At 32.8% G+C, this 23,057-nt stretch overlaps 1 pseudogene; it reads left to right on the top strand.

Moving 5' to 3' along the window:
• The first annotated feature begins 644 nt into the window (after positions 1-644).
• The window catches only part of LOC143575924 (putative histone H2B.1), a 39,293-nt pseudogene continuing 16,880 nt past the window's right edge, over positions 645-23,057 (top strand).

Genomic DNA, 23,057 nt, shown 5'->3' with positions numbered 1-23,057 from the left:
TTGCCTTCGAACCAAAGCCACATGTGTCAGAAGGAACATCAACCCGCTTCGAATATTTGTAATTTATTTTATATATAATTATATATGAACATATATATAAATATATAGACAACACACACAATATAAGTACACAATTTTTTAAACCCTTTTAAATTTTTTTCAATTTCGACAATTTTATAGTTTCATTAGTTGGATTTAAGTTTTTCATATCACTAGAAGCTTGATTAGATATTTATTATATCTCACTTCAAACTTCTTTCTTTTAAAAATTTACAACCTATTAACGTTTGTCTAAAAACTACTAATTTGTTTACAAAATATATCATTTATTGTTTTTTATTGATATTGAAAATTTTAGAGTGAAAAAGAAATAAATAATGTTTAAAAATCGCTCGATGCTCGATAAAAAATGTTAGATTCGATTTTGACTTGTTTTGATTTTCGCTAAGTTCGAATTTTAACCGTTCGATTCAGCTTCGCTCAGTTCGACTCGGCTCGTGTGCGGCCCTACCTTAAACGATACATATTACGTATACAATTGCTACCGTTCAAAGAAAAAGAAAAATGTAAAGGAAAGGGGCGGTTGACTGATTTTCAAAAAGAAAATATCTGATCAACGCTTCACAATAAATCTCAATAACAACCGTCCATATCGCGCCATGTCACCGATCCGCGTAGCACCCAAACCATCCAATTAAAACCCATTCATCTCTTATATATATAACCAATCCCAAATCTCATAACCTCCAACACAATCAATCAAATCCCCAAATTATTCCAAACCCTAGAATTTCAATTTCAATTTCAATTACCGTACCAATGGCGCCAAAGGCAGAGAAGAAGCCCGCCGAGAAGAAACCAGCGGCCGAGAAAGTACCGGCGGAGAAGAAACCAAAGGCCGGAAAGAAACTGCCAAAGGAATCCGGCGCCGGTGGCGTTGATAAGAAGAAGAAGAGATCGAAGAAGAGCGTGGAGACGTACAAGATCTACATATTTAAGGTGTTGAAGCAGGTGCATCCGGACATCGGTATATCGAGCAAGGCGATGGGGATCATGAACAGCTTTATTAACGACATCTTTGAGAAACTTGCTCAGGAGAGTTCTAGGCTTGCCAGGTACAATAAGAAGCCCACCATCACGTCAAGGGAGATTCAGACCGCGGTTAGGCTCGTGCTTCCTGGTGAATTGGCTAAACATGCGGTTTCCGAAGGCACCAAGGCGGTTACCAAATTTACCAGCTCTTAGAAGTTTGTTAGGATGAAATGTTGGTTGTTTTATTCTGTTAATGATTGAATCAGTTTCCCATTGCTTTATATATGTTAATGTGGTTTGCTTGTTCTTGATCATGAATTGGTGATGAAATTAGACTTGAATCTTTTAACCATCTTTCTCAACTTGCATCAACTACTTACAAGCTCCTTAAAATTCAAAACTAAAAATGAAAACCCATAAAATTCATTCAATTTTTTCCATTATATTCACAAGCAAAACCGGACAGAAAATTTGTTTTTTTACAAAACAATTAAACCAAACTGTCAGATTTTATTTGGGTTTGGTTTGTTTTCTTTTTCATTTTTTAGTTAATGGATCCGCTTTTTAGTTTCATGCACACGCATAGTTAACGGATCGACACATCTACTTGGTTTATCAACAAGGTTAGATTATAGCTGGCCTAACCAATTTCCCTTTTCCATAATAAGTCTAGTCAAGTTGTCATACAACCCTTTCAATAAACACATCCAATTCAAGGTTTGAGATTTTGAAAGAAACTGAAAACCTGTAAATTTGAACGTAGTATTAATAAATGGTTTTACATAAATATCATGTTCTTACTCTTACAAATGTGTACTTAAAAGAGTTTGATTTGAGTTCACATATCTCATTATGTATTACACTGGATGAAAAATATGAACAAATAAATTTCTTTAATCATCACGTTCATGTTATATAGGAAACAAAATGTATTCCATATAATAATGATAAGTTATATTTTACATTTACAATTCACAGATCTCTAAAAACAGGTTTGATAGATATTTTACACGGTCTTTAAACGATAGTGACAACTACAATTCAAAATCTATTACAACTTTGACAAATAATAAAGTCAACTCATCGACGGGAGTAGAAGTCATGTTTCCAATTCCAAGATAAGCAGCTAGTTAGAATAAAAAACATCGTGGCATACTTTCCCATAAATGGTTGAAATTAATCATGCTTCTTACTTTGACTTATGAGGTCAAACCAACCAAATCAATTATGTATGTGTATGTATAATTAACATTCTTTATGTAAATTCGAGGTAATCAGATTAACCTGATTAAACTTTCTTTAACCCGGTAACCGAACTGAATACTACATTTGGGTTTCATCTTAATCATATTCGGATTAATTCAGGCCAGATGTAGTATTCGAGTAAAAACAAAACGCCAAAAATGGTCTCCGAAGATCCTGTGGCCTACAATAACATGCAAATTAAAATGTTAAATAACAGTTATGAATTTAAGACATACTTGAAGCTAAGCTATATATTAAAAAAAAAAAGGACCAGATCAATGTAAAAAAAGTAAAAAGTTAGCATACCAACGGTAAAGATTAACACATTACTGATACGATCTTTACTTATTCGGGATGAACAAATAACTAAATTAACCAAGCCATAACCAAATTAACCAACCTACCCGTAACGAACAATTAATTGAGTTTGAAAAACCTACAAAAGTTAGTGATAAGAACTACTAAGGGAACAATGGTAAATTATAAAAAACTTTTGCCTTGACATTATAACGAAGCTTGGTTTTAACCGCCACCAATCAGAGGTGATCATGGTTAAGATATTACTTTATTGGTAAAATAATCGAACTTAAAAAAAATACTGACCAGAAGGATGTCGGCCCCTTTACTCGTTTGCACGCAATTCAGTAAGAGATTCCTTATAGTTTGTAGGGTTCAACCGGTAAGTTTCGGACAAAAGCCACAGTAAATACACTTCATACCATCAAGCCACGGTAACATCAGGGCCGCCAACACTATCTTCTACATAATTTAAATATGTTAATTTAAAACGTGTTAACATTTGTCACAACACAAAAATTACATATGATTTTGTTAACTGACATATTTTCCCTTACCAAGAAGAGTATTAAGATAACCAACACCACATGAACAAAAAGATCACACATCAGAATACCAGCATATGCAAGAGCTAACATTACAGCATTTATGCAAGCCGAACTCGTTCCTGAAAATACCATAAAATTCAAAAATAAATAAAAATCACAAATTGAATACTTATACCCATCCATCTGTAAACTCATAATGTTCAACATCATTTATTATCTTCACTTTTAAAATATGAGATGGACCAACAATAACAGATACCCATCCACATTGCAGCTTGTTGTTCAGACTGTGTTCAGTGATCTCATTAATCAGATACTGAAAACTATAATGTAAAATTAAACTAATAATAATAATAATAATAATAATAATAATAATAATAGAGCATAAATAATATAGGCAAACTCAAATGTTAAAAACTCAGAAAAGCAAAATGCAAAATCATATTACAGAATGCTATTCCTAATCTAAAAATAAAAGTTTTAAAGTCCTACAGAAATCGAACCAAAACCTAAACAAAAAACCGATCCGAAACCAAAAAACCTGAAACCTAAACGAAACCAAAAAAAACTGAAAACTAACCGAAACCAAATCGAAACAAATCTAAACAACACAATAAACTGAAACGAACTGAAATGAGACTAAAAAAATGAAGTACAAAACAAAACCAAAAGCGAATAAACTGAAACAAAACCAAAATGAAACTAAAAAACACAAACCAAAAAACTGAAACAAAACCAACAACAAAAAATCTTATCGAAACAAACTCAAAAAAAAAATAAAAAATCATAAATCGAAATAAAACAAAAACGGGGAAAAATCAAAACCAAAATTTAACAAAAAACCAAAAAAAAAAAGCCAAGACCAAACCAGAACCAAAAACGGATACAACTAAACCAAACTGATACAAAAGCGAGCCGAATTTGATAGTTACACACATACATGATCAAATAATAAGTTAGATACCTAGCAGGGGTGATCCACTTGTAATCACCATATTACCCGCCTAATGTTTTGAAATATAAGTTTGATAGTTACACACATACATGATCAAATAATTATTTTTCTTGCATAACTTCATTAGTAAGATGTTAAGTACCTCCGGTTGACTTGTGAAAACTGATTTCAATCGATTCCGTCTTGTTAATTTCATATCAATATAATTTACAAATCAATCGATTCAAGTTCGATATAAATCAAGCACAAGTATGTGAAGATAAACCGAACGAAACAAACTAAAACATGTGTTGCTCATAGAAAAACATGGAGGGAATGCAAATGCCCTTTCTTCTTGAACTGACTGAAACAAACATTGAAACCAAAACAAATAAAAACTAAAACCTAAAGGAAACCAAAAATCGAAACCAAACCAAATCAAATCCAAACAACCGAATAAAGCGAAATTAACTGAAATGAGACTAAAAAAAATGAAAACAAACTGAAACAAAAAACAAATAAACTGAAACCAAACCAAAATGAAACTTAAAAACACAAACCAAAAAAAAAAAAAAAACTAAAAAGAAAACAACGAAAAAAATCTAACTGAAACGAACTCAAAAAAAAAAAAAAATCTTAAATGAAAACCAGGAAAAATCAAAACCGAAATGATGCAAAAAAAGCTAAAACCAAACATGAACCAAAAAATGAATATTCTTGAATTAAGCAAAACTCATCTTATATAAAGTGAAAAACAGTTTGAACACTAGATCGAACAGGTGGAGTGAGAGTGCATTGTATAACATTGTATAAAGTAGTATACGTGACTAACCTACGAATTCCGTTTAGGTTCATGTTGTGAAAGAAATTGGCACCTTGAGTTTTTATTAATACCTGGAAATCATTCTCTTCAAAACTCGTAATATTGTCTCTCCAGAAAATGAGATCTTTATGCATCTGAGACCAATCAAGACAGCCGATAAGGACTTCCTGCTTGTACTTATCAAAAGAACTTAACTTCTTGATTTTCTCTCTCAACCCCTCTTCCCGATGATTTAAAGCATCCAAAGGGTCCTATGAAACAAAGAAATACAAAAAAAAAAAAAAAATTAATGGCCAAATAATAAAAATAGATTAATTTTAATTTCTGACCTCATCACTCCAGGCTTGTGCTTTCAAACTTCTAACAATTTGTGGAAGCCCAATATCTACCATCTGAGCTCCAAAAGATCCTTTTAAAAGCAAGTTCTTAAAAGTCAACACCACAAACCTCACAACCTAGTTATCGTTGACCAACCAAAATTCTTAAAAGTGAAAACTATTAAACTCATAAATTCACTGACGAAATTGATTCAATCAAACAATTAACGAAAGAAACCTAATTAGTCAAATCATATATTCAATTGAAATCGATTCAATCAAACAAACAACTATAAAAAAACCTTAAATAAGTAAAATCATAAACTCACGGACAAAATTGATTCAATCAAACAAGCCTATTTGGTTAAATCACAACTAATCACACAAATAACGAAAAAACCTAATTAAGCCAATGTATGATTCTATCATATAATCAATTTACAAATCTGTACCTAAAATCAAAAGTAAAAAAACAAAAAACTGAAACAGGAGACTAATAATACATACAATTCCAGTTGATGATTCGAATTGAAGATCGAAAAGGAGAAAAAGGTCTGCAAAATCGATTGGTTAGATGAATATGATGCGCCGTTGTTTTTTCCTTAGGTGTAGGAATAAGAAAACGGTTATGGATGTTATTATGTCAAAAACGGGCGAAACCCAATTGTGATGTATAAATTAAGGTTTTTATTTTTTAATTATTTTATTACTTATAAATAAATTACAGACGTTGTTATTTATAGAAAATAGAAATTTCATCTAATAGGAAAGTGCCATGTTGAATAAAAAAATGTTGCTTTAATATAATAAGTAGATTACTCGTGTTTGGGTTTTCCTGTCTGATGTTATTGACACCGAAACGATGGGTTTTCCTGTCTGATGTTATTGACACCGAAACGATTCACATACGGGTTTGATTAGGGTTGAACAATTTAATCTGTTAATTCAACACTACTGACTATGTAGTTACTTAAAATAGTCCAAAAGAGGTTAAGCAGCAGCAACAGCCAAAAAGTAGTCCAAGTAAGCTTATTTATTCCAACAAACTACTCAAATGTATATTTGCTTACCAGTTGAATAAATTAATCTTAAAAGTGGACAATTTAAGTGTATACTGAATTTTGAAAACCCTTAACCAGTCCCTTAGCAAGTTAGGATAAAATTAGATTAGTTCTTGCCCAAAAGTTGATTGAATACCTAATAATTAACCTTCGTTTTTCAACAAGAAATGTTATTAAATGGATCTATAGCCAATTTTAGAACATCTGGCGAATCAGTTAAGCAAATAGATAAGCAAGGTTTGAAACGTCAAATATCAGACAACACGTCTAAACTTATGACAACCCGTCTAAACATATATTTGGTCAAAGTCAAACCTAGGGATTATATATATATATATATATATATATATATATATAGGGGTGGGTTATTATATAATAATATCTTATCGTACACCACGTACGCGACCTTCCAGAGCGTTGGATTAAAAAACACGCGTTTGCAGTTTCGTAAATAACCCTAATATAATGCTAGATATATATAATTCCCTTGTATATTTTATATAATATTTTATTAGTTTTTGTTCGGTTTTTATTAGAATTTGTATAATACTAACATATTTGAATAATGTAGTTTCCGGAGGTTGATCGTGGTTAAAAAGGGTGCAAAACAAGCTAAAACAAGCCAAACCGGTGAACCGGGGCATCAGAATCGAACCGGACCGCATTAGAATTGAACCGGGCTGGTCAGACCGGCCCCTCCCACTTTGCCGGAGCGCCGTGTGTAACATCTCGAAAATACCCTGTTCAAATTTTGGGCCAAAAGTGACAACTCTGAAATTCAAGGGGTTAAAAATAAAACTTTTGATTCTTCAGATCCGTCGCGCTACGCGATGAGGGTAAGGAGTTTATCATCGCGCTACGCGATGTAGCTTCCCAAGAAACCAGAAAAAGGGGGCTCCGCGCTACGCGATGATGTAGAAAGAATGGGGCATCGCGCTACGCGATGACTAGGTTAAGTAACCAGTGCCACGTGGCCAACCACGTGTCCACACGTGGCATCACCTTACAAATTGCGGCATCGCGCTACGCGACGGCCTAAGGAAAAGGGCGTCGCGCTACGCAACGGTCCCAAAACTTTGCCTATAAAAGGAGAGCTACGGGTTTGAACCCCATTCATCCCACATTCACCATCACAAACACACACTTAGCGTTGGAGTACGTGCTGTGAAGTTCCGAGGTCCAGTTTTCTCGTAAAACGTGCAAGAAACGAAGCTCTGACGTTCTGTTGATCAGGATAAGCGAGTTTGAAGAGAAGCTCTGCCAATCTAAACAATCACTCTGCCTTAGTACTAGTATCATGAACAATTCACTAAGGTAGGATCTAAGTTTAAGTTATTTCAATCGCATTATAGATAGCTTAGACTCAGTCAAGGCTATGACCTTTAACCTTGAAAGTATTTTCAAAAGCATTCACAAAAGGTTTTCAAACAAACATTACTTTTATAAAGATAATGTTATACAAAATTATATTTTGACGGGCATGTACTACTGGAAGAGGGGTATCATTAGTAGACTCTTCTTGCCTAAGGTAAGTAATTCGTACAAATCCCAATCAACCGCGGGACCTGTTTACTTACATGGAGAAGTTTACCAACGTGATAGACTCTATTAGGCCAAAGCATGCTATATCAAACGTCATACAAAATACAATCATAATTTTTAAACATTCACAAACCTAAACAAGGTTAAAACCAGACTTATAGTCTGCAGTCTAAATAAAACACACCAACAAGGTGATCATTCAAACCTATTTTGTTATAGGTTGACAATCATTTACAATCAAGAAGGTTTATCTGACAATCACACCGACCGTACAGATGAATACGTTCAACCTTCTATATAACGTGAATACGTTAAACCTTTACAAACAGTCAAAATAAATTTATACTCTATAAGATAAACGGGTTGTTTGTCTTAAAGAGTCAGTCAAACGTTGCATGAGATTACGTGATCTCTAAAACGTTATAATACAAATTAAAGAGTAATAGCAACTCAGACCGAATACACATGTGTTTGGATCCAAACATAACTGTTCAGCCTAAACAGTCAAAGGCTACGTGGCCGCGGGCTAACAGTCATTTCGAGTTTCTCCAATATGGGCTACGTGGCTCGGAGACTTGTGTGTGTGTAGGGCAGTGTTCCAAATACCGGAAATAGAAATATTTCTGCTGAGAGATGTCAAGAAATTTATATTTGTATTATAAATGTTATTTAAATGCTTTTAGAGTCAATGGTTCACCAACATATCGCTGACGTATTTTTCCCCATATTACAGGAAAGCTAGCATAGTACAGATAGCAAGACATAAGAGCCATTGATGGAGTTAGATACTCGAAAATGGAGATGACTCAGTTTTAAATAAATAAAATATTGTAAACAAGCATAAATAAGGTTTGTAAACCAAATACTTGGATATTTATTATCCAAGAGATTTTCAAAATAAAATATTATTTTATAATCAAATACTTCCGCTAATAACCCGCAACTCTGATATATTTACAAAACAGGTACCAACTATTGGTCACACGCCTAGGCCCTAAGTCGGGGTGTGACACCGCGCGACCAGGATGGGGAAGCCCGTCACGCAGCGCGACGTGGATCAGATTCCAAAAACTTCGATTTTTACCTGTTTTGGGCTCAGAGAACCTATTTAAACACCTCTAAACTTAACCCTAAGGACAACCTGAATACCCTAACCGGCTTGGACGAATTTGGGAGCTCAAGTGAGGATCTTTTGGAGGTTTTGAAGACAAGGAATCAGCCGGTGACGAGCTTATCATCCAAGGACGAAGACCACGGGTTTTATCGCCTTTAATCTTTCGTTCTTATTTATTTTCGCCATGAATCCCTTTATCATTGTTTTATTTTATGATGCTAGGCTAAACATTATACTGCCTAGGCTTATGATGAACCTATTTTGACGTTGTGATTTGACTCGGGATTTATTTATCGTTATGATTTTATGATTTAGTAAAAGGTTTAATTATATTAAATTGATGCATATGGATATTTAGGATTGTTTGATTGATTGTTATTATTCCATAGTTGCCTTGATTATTGTTTGTCATTATGATAGGTTGCTATTAGGTCAATTACTTTGTGTTTTTGATTATTTTGTTATTGATTTGCAATAAGATCATAGGAATAATAATTATTAATTAATTAAACCTAAGTGTGCTGCTAACCTAAAATCTGTAAAGTGCTAGGTTATCGATAGATCTTTATTATTTAATCTTGCTAGATTTAGTTATTCGTAAGGAGTCTGTCTAGGTTTGATTATTTATTATTGTCTATTGAATCAATTAAATATATTAAATTGCCTTTGATTTCCGCGCTGTAAGGTAGGATTTTGTATAAAGGAACTAAGTCATAGTTAATTAGGTGACCGTAAGGAAACTTGATTTTAAATGCTGGTGTGGGTTAAAACTTATTAGAAACCCTTAGGTGGCTTCTTGAGAAAGGTCAGGGGTCCTGTTTGAGTTTTCTCTTAAGTGTCTATTTTACGATGCCAGTCCATAACTACATATTTTCCTGGTTAATTAACAACTGAAATTTAGGGGATTCTAGCCTAGGTAGTTTTCTCATCATCATCTGATTTAATCAAACTTGTGTTTTCTTTTATTTTACTTGTTTTTCTTAATTAGTTTTAATTTAGTATTTTAAACAACCCCCCCCCCCATCTTTAACAAACAAATAGTCGTGTCAGTATTAGTTGAGTCTAATTAGCTAGTTTACGTAATTTAAAGAGTCTTGTTGGTTCGATATCCAGACTTACTTAGCTGTACTAGAGTCGACCGGTTCACTTGCCAGTTAGTAGTTTTAGTTAAGTTAAGAGTCTAGAATTTATTACTTAGTGTCTAGATTAGTGTGTTTTTATTATACTACTTTTAGCACATCAAACCCAAACTAGTTCATGATCAAATTCGTCGATTACAAATCCATTCTGAACTCATCGCTCTATCTCATCCAATTTCTAAATCCTAATCAGAGCTTAAAGTATGAAATCTCTAAAGTCAAAAACTAAAATCAAAATAAAACATCGTTGAACATTAATAATCTTCAAAATTGATCAAAAAATGATGATTTAATCAATCAAATTGATGTGTAGAAGGATTTTGATTCACCAATCGATTATGAAATTGAATAATACCATACTCAATTGAGCTCTGATTACGGTTCAAAATATCACGTTTAAACGTTCTAAACAAAATTGAAGACATTAAAACGTTCTGACCAAAAACGAACACATTTAAACGTTCAAGTTAAATGTTCTGACCAAAAACGAACACCTTTAAACGTTCAAGTTAAACGTTATGACAAAAAACAAACACCTTTAAACGTTCAAATTAAACGTTCTGACCAAAAACGAAAGTTCAGAACAAAAAAGTTTAGAAGTTCAGAACAAAAAAGTTTAGAAGTTCTGTTTAGAAGTTCAGAACCCTAATCAGAGCTCATTTATGAAATTAAACGTTCTAGACAAACCTTTAAATGTTCAGAAGCTCATATATGAAATTAAACTATATGTAACATGAAATTGAACGCTAAAATCACTTCATATAATCTCGTAATCATCAAGAAATCATCAATCGACCATTGATTTAATCATCGATTTCATCATATGAACAAATCTGAAACGTATTTAAAGTTCTGCAAATGGTGTATTTTAGTTTAATTCAATTGAAGTGGTGATGGTGAAGGAGGTGTGCTGATGCCGGCGAGTGGTGGTTGAGACGGATTGAGGGAGAGGGACGAGCAGATGAGTGTAATTGTGATTTTGGGTTTATGAAAATCAACGATTCGAAGTGTCGTGTACGTAATGTACGATAAAGGATTATTGTATTGGATCATTTATCTATCTTATATATATATATATAGAAAAGAGATCAAATAAAAATAAGGAGTTCTTAGTAATGGTAAAAACCAATAAATGTTTGACATGTGATATTACAACATATGGTGAAAGAACAATTATAAGAAACTATGTTGCTTATAACGGTGAAAGAGTAATTCTAGGAAACTATATCGGTTTTTGGTAATTTTAAATCTCAACCATTGATTGACATGATCCAATGGTTATGATTAATTTCTAGTCTTTCTATAAAACTACTTGTTTTTAGGATAACCCTCCCCTATATATATATATATATATATATATATATATATATATAGGATTTGGTTCATTTCAGAAGTGTTTCTTATTGCGAGAAGTGCGAGAAATTAATCCAACCAATCACATTTTTTATTTTATTTTATCATTTATTTAATGACAATGGTGCTATAGTAAAATATGCATTTTTTCATATTTGGTAGGTCATAATGTATGGAGAAGTTACATTTAATTTGTTTTATTATTTTTTAAAAATTTAGTCAAATCAACCTATATTGAATTCTTGTTTTTTTTTAATTTATCAAATTCATTTTTGTTGATTTATTAATATTATTTTTTTATTCTCGTAATTTGAATTTCATACATTTATCCAGATAATAGTTCTTAATGAACATTCACATAAATAAAATTACAAATACACAATTCGAAATACCACCTACATAGTACACGTACGAACCTACACAGTACTAACTGAACCAATGCACGATAAAAATTACACATACACCATTGGAAATACCATCTACACAGTACATATATGAACCTACACAATAATATATGAACCTACACCGTACATAAATTGTCACACCCCGACTAGCATAATGCGGAAGCGTAAAACGGGAATGTAACAGACACCTCTGGTATCAACACATTGTTTATAAAGAAACATTACAACTAATTTACAATATATTACATCTCTTTGTTCTATCATTGTTTTACAGTCTAGGCGATACAAACAAAACTGGTTCGTTAACTATACGTTCTTACTACTAACACCCTTCCTCTATTCACATAGCATCAACCACACACCTTGGGCAAGTAACAGATCACCAAATCATTCCGATTTAGGTAAACCTGAAAAGCAGTTTAAAACGGGTCAACTACTAGAGTTGGTGAGTTTCACGAGTTTCAAGAAAACAGTAATGAGTATTCACAAGTCAACACTTGTAATCATGAAATAAGTATGTATGTATGTAAATGATGTAACAGTGAAGCCTTGACTGTATGTGCTGCGTGCATCCATTTCCCACGCTCAATCAACCACTGTGGCCCCTTTCCGCCCACAACATGCCCCGGTAGCTATGTCTAACACTACATAGCCTGTTTGTATAAATATGGTCATGTGCAAACGGCGCTATGTGACACGGCAACCGGGCCGATTCCGTTTGGGTTTGTCAAACCAATAGTTCTGTTCACAAGCCACCGGCTCGAAGTTAATCACTGTGATCATGGGGACTTTCGTGTGTTAGCACTTAGATAATTCACATTAATACACGTTTCAGGTATGTATATGTAATCAAACATGCTTTTCACCCCAAAAGTTCGTAAAACTGTTTAAAGAGTGGGGTCATGAAACTCACGGTTTAGTCGATAATCAGTACTGTATCAGCTCGTGGTTTGTTCGGTCCGCTATCAGTAGTTCCTATAATCAATATTATAATAATATTAATATTTTAATATTATTATAATCTCAATACTAAACTGGGCTGTATAACTAATCTGGGTATAGTTGGAACGTCCAGAAAGTGGCAATAGGCTTAGGTTGTGATGTTGTTCAATGTCTAATACTTAAAACCGAACTTGGCTCAGATTCCCATTTTCCCAGCTGGGCCAAGTTGTTCGTTTACGCGTTCAGAAAACAGTTATGGGGAAATAAGCTTGGGTAAATGTATTGGTTAACAAAATGATTAAGTTATAAAGAAGGATCACCTATTAGGGTCCCGGATTAGCCACGGGGCCCGTTTCCGTTTATTCAGTTTGATTTGAGAAAAAAAAACGAGCACAATCCACCCGGATTGTCCAGGTTTCTCAAAGAAAAGTTCATTTTCACTTAATTAGTCCAAAAATATGATTTTTGATCACTCTTGGTGTTTTGATATTCCCGCAGGTTCGTTAGTCGCAAACTTGCCGGTTTTTATAAAAACTGAATTTGTTTAATATTCAGATTAGCATAATTAATTAACCGTTAATCATTAAATTATGAAAATTTAACCACTTATCAATTAAAATATTTAGATTTTTATAAAAATATTTCTGTAATTTATTTACTGATTTATTAATTTATAAAAATTCATTTTATCAGCTATATTTCGCCTGAAAATCTTCCGTTTACCCCAAACAATTTCCAAAAATTCCACAAAAATTTATGAATGCTAAAATCATGTCCCAAATCAATCTGTATCAATTTCAAAATGTAAAAAGTTCGTGCGATATTCTTTTCGGCCCAAATTCGGCTATAAAAATTCACACGAACGCATATAAACAAAACACCTTTAAACTTCTCCAAATGATCCCAAAATTCTTATGTGATCAAAATACATCAAATCAGTTCTCAGAAAATTTTCATAATTTTTGAGGTATTTTAGCTATTTTTCCCAAATAAACGTTCCAATTCGGTAATAAATTCGCTAAATATTCTCGGATGGTCGAAAAATTACCAAATTTGAACAGGGACTCATTGACATAGTCCCTGATGTCCCTGAAAAATTTCAAGGCCTAATAATATGCACATCACAACCTTAACCTAAATAGCCCGTAAGCGAGTGTTTCGGCATTACCTTAGCGGGTTTGGCTCGTTTCCGACTTTTTAATCAAGTTTTCAGGTTCTTGTGCTTCTAAGCAAGCTAGGTACAAGTCCTATATCACAAACCAAGCAATTTTTCATCAACAAAACAACCCTTAACTTAGGATTTCGGCTAGTGTAGAAAAACGAACTTTTGAACCGTAAAAACGCCGTTTCAACCCTTTAATCCGTGTTTATGGCCAAAAAAACTATCAAACAGGTTCCTTACCATGTGTATGATCAAAACATGTTTATGGACCATTTTTAGGATTTTTACACGGTTAGGAATGATTTTTAGTAACCAAGACATGTTTTTGTGGTATTAATCAAGGTTAAACAAGTACAAAAGCTACTTATTTAAGCTCCTTACCTTAGGGTTTGAAGGATTTCTGGAAATTCAGCTTGCAGCTGCTTGGACCTCAACTTTTATAAACCAAAATGAATAACCAAGCTTGTAAAACAAGTTTTATAAAAAGAATGGGGGGTGGGGTGGGCTGGTCCGATCGGAAGGATGGTTTTGGCCCCCCTTGGGCCCATTTTGGCCCAACAATCTGTTTTTACAAGCCCAAATACGAAAAGCCCAGTCCAAATTTAGTTCGGGCTCGGTTTTTGGCGCGAAAAAGTGCGTTAAACAGCGCGAAAACAAGTGTTTTTCTGCTAGTTTTGTGTAAAATTATAAAAACATACTATATGTTTGTAAAAATCAAAAATATTTTCATGTATCGCTTAAAACATTTCAAGTAAGTGTTTGGTAAGTCTTTTTCGGCTTAATGGATGGTACAATGCTTGGTTTGTAACAATATTTCGCGTTTAAATCTATAGTGGTTAGTTAAACGAGCATGTTTTCGTTTAACTTGTTTGCTATCAAACTAAGACCATATTTATAATATTTTAGCTTTTATAGATCGTATATCACTTATAGATGACCCCCTGAGATATCTAGGTCATAACCCGACCCGTCCGGTTAATCGTTCGTTTGTTACGCAAAAGGCGTTTATTTGCTTAATCGGTAAATACGTACTAAGGTGTATCTTGTTTTGGCTCAAATGTCACATAAATGAACATACACACGATAAAAATAACACATACACAATACAAAATACTATATACACAGTGCATATACGAACCTACACAGTATATAAATGAACCTACATGATAAAAATACAAATACACAATTTGAAATACTATATACACAATACATACGTACCTACACAGTACATAAATTAACCTACACAGTACAAAATAAACTTTTTTATTACATTAAACTGTATATAATAAATAACGGATAATAATAATAACATGTACTTGTAAAATTTTCACATACACATTCGTAATACCACTTAAATAATACATATATATACCCTACACAATACAAAATAAATTATTTTTTTATTTTTCACATTAAACTACATATATAAATAACAAATCATGTTAATAGCCTACAATTGTAAATTTTCACATACGCATTCGTGATTCCACCTACATAATACTATGCATGTGTATATAATACATAAATTTGTGTAGGCAATATATAATATTTAACGCATTTGAAGAAATATGGTTGAAGATATTACAGTATTTGATTAAAATTATATTTGTTTAAAATTAGTTTGATTAATAACATCAATTCAAAAATGACAATTAAACAATTAGTTAGTGATAATAATAATAATAATAATAATAATAATAATAATAAATGTTATTAATGACTTAAGTTTCACTTTGAAAAGTCTAAAAAGAGATACCAAACTACCATTTTTCATTAAAATTTTGGTAAATTAATATATTCATAATTACAAGTTTGCCACAACTTTTCTAATCCATTGATTACACAAATCAATGGTCCACATTGATTTCTCGCACTTCTCGCTGTAACTTGACTTCTCGCAAGATCCATCCCCTATATATATATATATATATATATATATATATATATATATATATATATATATATATAGATAAAGGATCCGATACATTAATCCCTTATCGTACAATAGGTACGCGACTTCCTTTACTCTTGATTTTACGAAACCCTAAATCACCTCTTCTGTCCAACGATCTCCTATGTGTGAACCGTCACCGAAAAAACGATCTCCGCTCAATCCATCTCCACTGCTCTCCGGCACCATCAGCACTCTTCGTCACCATCATCGCCGTCGACAACGAACTCGTCGGAAAGCGCAGAACTCGTCATAGGTTTGTTTAGGTTTTTTATAAGAATTGAAATTGAAATTGAAGCCAATTGAGCAGTTAATCTTTGAAATCGATTCAATTAATCATCAATTTGAAGCTTTAATCGATCAATTTTGAGTTTTAAATGATGGGTTTTGACCTTGAACGTTTAAGATTTTGGCTTGAACGTTTAAAGTTTTTTTGCCTGAACGTTTTAGATTTTGTCTTGAATGTTTAAAGGTTTATCGATTCAATTAATCATCAATTTGAAGCTTCAATCAGTCAAATTTGAGTTTTGAGTGATGGGTTTTGACCTTGAATGTATCAGGATTTAAGCCTAAACATTTAAGTTTTTTACCTGAATGTTTAAACTTTTAACCTTGAACGTTTACATTTCTTGCCTGAACGTAAAGTTTTTGCCTGAGCGTTTAAACTTTTAACCTTGAACGTTTAAATTTTTTTCCTGAACGTTTAAAATTTTAATCTTGAACGTTTTAGGGTTGGGATTTTGGCTTGAACGTTTTAGTGTTTTTAACCTTAAACGTATTTCACGTACGTTAAGCGATTATAGTACGTTAACCTTCCCCTATATATGTATATAACAAGAAGTCTGGCGGATATATATATTTTGAGTACTACTTAACAAGCGTTTTTATGTATAGTGGACACACGGTCCAGAATGTTGACTTGAGGTTTTTAACATGGCACTTATTTGTACAAAAATGTGGCGTGCAACGCAGTATCGATGTGACCCGTAATCACATGATCATTCATTTATACAAATTCAACGTGTCGGGTGTGACATTTTGTACTAATTATAAATGTTGTAAATTGACTTGCAAGCTAGCTACCTATGTTGAGACTCTTGTATCACCCAATCCCTAAGCATGTTTTCGTTTAATTTATGTTAAGTTATTTTGGGTTGATGAAGAGCAAACATTTAGACTTTTGTAGCATTGGCATGAATTACCTTTAACTTCTGTAGATCTTAATGCATTTTATGTATGTAAAGTCGGATCACAATCGTCAACTGTTTGTTTTGGGCTTTATCAAATTTCAAGATAGTTAAAATATTCTCCACATTAATTATAGTAGAAAGTTACATATTTGAATTATTTATTACATGCATATAAAAAAATGTATATGTAGGTGAATTGTATTAAATTGATCACCTACACAAGTAACATAATAATATACACATAGCTCATATTCAATTATACAAATTGTTAGTTATTTTTATTTTATGGAACTCGTATTTACCAACGCAACTTATTTTCTCCTACACTAATTTTGTTTCTTTTATTTTTCACCAACACATAACTAATATTTACCTATACATATATCGTATTCACCTACACAGTTTGCTAGTTCATTTTATTTTCACCTACATATAAATAATATCCTACACATAACTCGTATTTGCCTACATATAAAAGATAGATTATAAAATAATTAAAATTATAAAAAAAATATGATGTGTTCCTACATTGCGAATATTTTACAAGTTTAGGTTAATACTATTAATTTATTAATTGTATGTGATATCATGAACAAGGTTTGTTTGTGTAGGTTAATATTCTGATATGTGTAGGTAAATACAAATGGGTAGGCTATAAAATAAAGTAAATTTGTATATGTAGGTTATTATTGTGATTTGTGTAGGTTAACATGAACTAGTTATGTACACGTATATAAATATTGTGATCTGTGTAGGTGATAACATTAACAAGTTTTTGTATGTGTAGATTAATATATTATGATTTGTGTAGGTATTTGTTTTTATGATGGTTAATATATTATATTTTTTATAGTGTGAGTAAAATGATTTTGTTTTATGAATTATTTAAAGATTAATTCAAATTAAAAAATAAAAATAAATGTATAATCGTTTATAACTTAACATTAATTAGTATTAATTACTAAAAGAAACTCCTAAACTTTTTAATAATATACTTCTACAATTAAATAATCTGAAATTAAAAAAAAACTTATGATTGGCGAGAATCTCTTCTCGCACTTATCACACTAAAAACACTTCTGAAATGAACCAAATCATATATATATATATATATATATATATATATATATATATATATATATATATATATATATATATATATATGTCACACCCCGCCTTCGGGCCTAGGCGTGTGACTCACAGTTGGTATCACTTTTGTCAATTTATCAAAGGTTGCAGCGAAAAATGTTAATTTAAAATATTTACTTTCATAACATAGGGAATTAAATACCCTTGTTTGGTTTACAAAATTACTTGTTTAAAAACAAGTTTTTACATATGCATCATTACAAAATCAGCTGAGCCACCAGCTACATTCTATGCCTAGTGATCTTCTATCTTCACTGGCATATCCATCTCTATACCTTACTTTTTGTTACCTGAAAACAATTTGAAAATACGTCAGCTATATGCTGGTGAACACGCTGACTCAATAAAACGTTTTTACAATTCGTTGAGACACAACACCAATAGCGTTCAACGACTCAATGGGTCTCAATCCCATCTCATCGGAACTAAATATACCCACAAACCACATAATCGGACTTCACTCGCTCTAGAGACAGTCACTTGCCTCATGGTTAGTATGCCTATAGTGTGCCCACTATAGTACATATATGTAAAGATCCAGACACATGTGTATTTTAGCCTGAGTGTTTAGTACTACCTTGTATCAAAACGTTTTAGAGGATTTGAACCAACCCTCATGCAAATACTTTCATAAATCTTTACATATGGATAAAAGTCCATAGTTTAAGGAGTAAATATCTTTTCAAAAAGACAGTGTATAGACGTATTCATGTCATAAAACATTTCACACTATAAAAAGGTTGGACGTATTCACCTTTTGGTATATCAATGTATCTCACCGACAAATGCCTGTTCTTTATCTCGGACTTATAGTACGAGAATAATATTTCATAAATAACTAGATCTATAATCTAGCTCCAGACCTTTAGTCTACTTGCATAACCTTTACCTTGATAATCATTTCATTTATAAAACATATGTTAAATATTTATAGACTACATTTCTTCTTCATGAAGAAACGTGTATATCAAGTTTCTTCTTTCATAAGTAATATTTTAATAATATAAAGAATAATATTTCATCAATAATCTTATCTTATGAAAGCTTATATTTCACTTACTTACTTGATCAAGGTATAGACTATACCCCTGACTAGGGTCTAAGCCATAAAATAATAATAAAATAACAACTTAGGCAGAATCTCTACCTTATGCGGGTATTCTTATTTGTCTATGCTTTAAACGGGCAGCACTTTTACTTCCTTATCAAGTATTGAAAGTTAAACCGCCAGAACCTCGCTTCCGGCTTGCTTAACACATCTACCGATCGTTAAAACTCCCGTTCTTGTGCGAATTACGAGAAATCAGGGCCTCGGAACCTCACAATGGTCGGGCACGCCTCCCAAGGTTATGTGTGTGAAAATGAGTGTGAAATTGGGATGAGAATGCTTCAAACCCGTAGCCCCCTTTTATAGGCAAAGTTTTGCCCACCGTCGCGTAGCGCGATGGGCCTTTACATAGGCCATCGCGTAGCGCGACGCCGCAATTCACGAGATCTTGCCACGTGTTGACACGTGGTTGATCCGGTTACTTAACCGGGTCATCGCGTAGCGCGATACCCTCTTTCTTCTGGATCATCGCGTAGCGCGACGCCCCTTTTTCTAAATTCATGGGAAACACCATCGCGTAGCGCGATGATCAACATGATCTACTCATCGCGTAGCGCTATGGGTCTAGAAATCCAAAATGTTTATTTTCAGTCCTTGTACTTTGTTACTCTTACTTCTTGATCTATCTTCCATATCTCCATCAAAACGCCAAATTACGCCCATCGCCCGAGTCCGTGTCCGAGTCCATGTCCGTGTGCGTGCCCGTCGGGTGCTTCGCACCCTCCGCTAAGACTAGTGAGAGTGGTTAGCCACATAAGAACATTACCATGGAAAACTCCTTCCTTATAAAGTGCTTTCATTTCTTTCATACTTTCCATGTGGGATGGAGTTTTCCTTATTTATTCCTTTAACATAAACATGCCTTTATTTCTTTACTTTATTTTTCCTATTACTTATCTCATAAATATTTTTAGTCCTTTTACTTTATAAACTTGTCAAATTTGAACCAAAATTTTGCTGGTGTTACAATATATCTGTATGTGAGGGAGATTGCCACATCATCAGTTTGTTGCAAGTTTGCAGCAACAAACTTCCCAATGCAGATTTAGCTCCACAACGGTGAGGTTTGTGATGTTGTTGTCTGCTGCAGTGTCACATCATCCAGACCTCGGAAATGGTGCCTGTTGTGGATGCTCTGTTAAGCCCTTCCCAAATATTCAATTTGAATGAGAAGGGTTTTTTGTGTTTCAATTTGATTTATAAATGATTTAAGTATTTTTAATATAATTTGTGATCACCGTTAAAATTATTATAATCGAGCTTAGTGTAATTATATATGGGTTATTTCATATAATAGTAACCAACTTTTGAATGTGTCCCAATTTGATCAGTAGTGTAATTGTTTGTTCTATATAGGTCACTAAGTTTTATTTTATGTTTCAATCATAGGTTTTTTACGTGAACAATAGGTCATCGATTCTATATGTTATTTTATTCAATTTGTTTCTTTATTAATACGAATTTTAAAAAGCTGCAAACAAAATTTCAAATTTTGCCAAAAAAAAATTTAACAGCAAAAAATTTAAACGAATTTTAAAAAATTGCAAAGAAATTTTGAAGATTTGCCAAAAAATTTTAAAAATGGCAAAAAAACATAAAAAATATTGTAAAAAACTACTAAATTTTTTTATAAAAACTAAAAAAAATACTTAGGTGATATTCATAAAATCGTATTTTAAGTATATATTTATAACATACTACACCAAAAAAATATTTTATTTATGTAATGCTCAATAGAATGCTCAAACTGGATCAAAATACACCAAAATTTCTAACGTGTCAGAATAAAAAAAACCAAACGGGTCAACATAGGCCCAAACGAGTCAAAAAAACACCAAGATACACCCAAATGTATGAAACTAGTCCAAAATAAACTAGTTAACATAGGCCTAAACGAGCCAAAATACACCAAAATAAACGGGTCAAAATACACCAAAATACACCCAAACGAGTAAAATACCTAATCTACCATCTCGCGAGTCACACTTGTTGACTCTACCTTTTTATTTCTTCCTCTTGGTCTTGCCACCTTTGGTTGTGGGTTTTTTTCTCTTTTGTGCAAGACCTGATGTTATGTCCAACTCCTAGGCAGTTTTGACAAGTCATTTTTCTTCTAGTTTCAACTTTTTTGTTTTTATTCTCTTTCTCCAAAGGGTCTCTTTTCCTTTTTACCAGCGGTCTACTGGGCATTCGCCTTTCTTTTGGAGGTAGGGGTTTAATATTATTTGTTTTAGGCCAATGAATACTTCCCTTCACCGGTTTTATACAATATTTATATGCTTCCTTAAACATGCCCTTTTTAAACCACGGCTGACATAAGTTTGTGGGTTTATGTTGAGGAATGCTAAAGCTGCTATCGTATGAACACAAGGGATGCCTGACAATTGCCATAATCCACAAGTGCAAGTTTGCTCTTGTATCTTCACTACATATGCACTTTTTCACTCCTTACTTCAAATATATTGTTACCACTTGGAATAACATCATAATGCCTACACAATAAACAAAAAAATATATGAAAATTCATAACAAGATAACAAAAATTTTAAGATATAACCATTACCTTTGTTTCTTTTTAAGAACTTCTAGTTTTTTCTGATTGCAAGGCATACTTCATGTTCAAAGCTTTCTGATTGTTTCGCCATTAAGAACATTCTACGCATCACAAATCTTCTCATATCTTCTAATATCTTCTAACATGCTAATAATGGGTTTCCTTCATGCGGTTCGTATGCGCGAATTAAAGCTTTCTGATGTGGTCTGAATTATACATATATATTTTTATGATAATATTTCATACACTTTTTAATAATTTTAAGCTAAATTTTTATATTATATCACTCCAAAGTAGCTTATATTTAGTTCTTAAAGTTCTCGACTATCAACGAGCTAAATAAAGCATTTTTTTATAAACTTAAGACCAATGAGTAAAACCATAAATAAATTTTATTTATATTTTACACAAGTTCTCGTTGATGCTTATTATTATTGTTATTATTAGTATTCAATTTTATTTAATAAAACGAACTATGTTAATATATCAAATTAACTCTTAAATAAAGAATAATAACTAACATTTGTCTTATGCTTCATTCATGCAGTAGCTACGTTGAGTAGAGGTGCACAAAAAACCCGAATCCGGAACTGAACCCGAAAACAATACCCGGAACCGGTTTTTTTATACCCAGATTTTTTTTACCCGAACCCGACCCTACCCGTAGGGTACGGATAGGGTATGCATTTTGGTACAAAAACTCGTACCCGGAACCGGGCCCGATTTATACCCGGTAATACCCGTACCCGGAACCGGGCCCGATTTATACCGATTTCATACCCGGAACCCATTTTTTCCAATACCCAAAATCGGGTTTTTCAAATACCCAATCTATACCCGAAATTACCCGAAAAATACCCCTAAAAATTGTAACCCCTTAAAAATACCCGAAAAAAAATTGTAACCCCTTAAAAATACCCGAAAAACACCCGGAAAAAGCCCCAAAAACCCAAAAATAGGGTTTTTTCAATAACCGAAAATAGGGTATTCAAATACCCAGTTTTAGAATACCCGGTTCTATACCCGACCCGAACCCGATGCATAGGGTATGGTTTTTAGAGAGAATACCCGGACCCGAACCCGACCTGGGTATTGCCAATACCCGATTTTCTGTAAGACCCCGAATCTCGGGAATCCTACAGTTGGTAATCACATCCACAATTTCCCCAAAAATTTAAAACCAAACGTTTCA

This window comes from Bidens hawaiensis, unplaced genomic scaffold (genome assembly GCF_021521415.1).
Source record: "Bidens hawaiensis isolate Kalapana, Puna unplaced genomic scaffold, B.hawaiensis_p1.1 tig00001433_1, whole genome shotgun sequence".
NCBI lineage: Eukaryota > Viridiplantae > Streptophyta > Magnoliopsida > Asterales > Asteraceae > Bidens > Bidens hawaiensis.
This window is presented reverse-complemented; position numbering and strand designations above follow the sequence as displayed.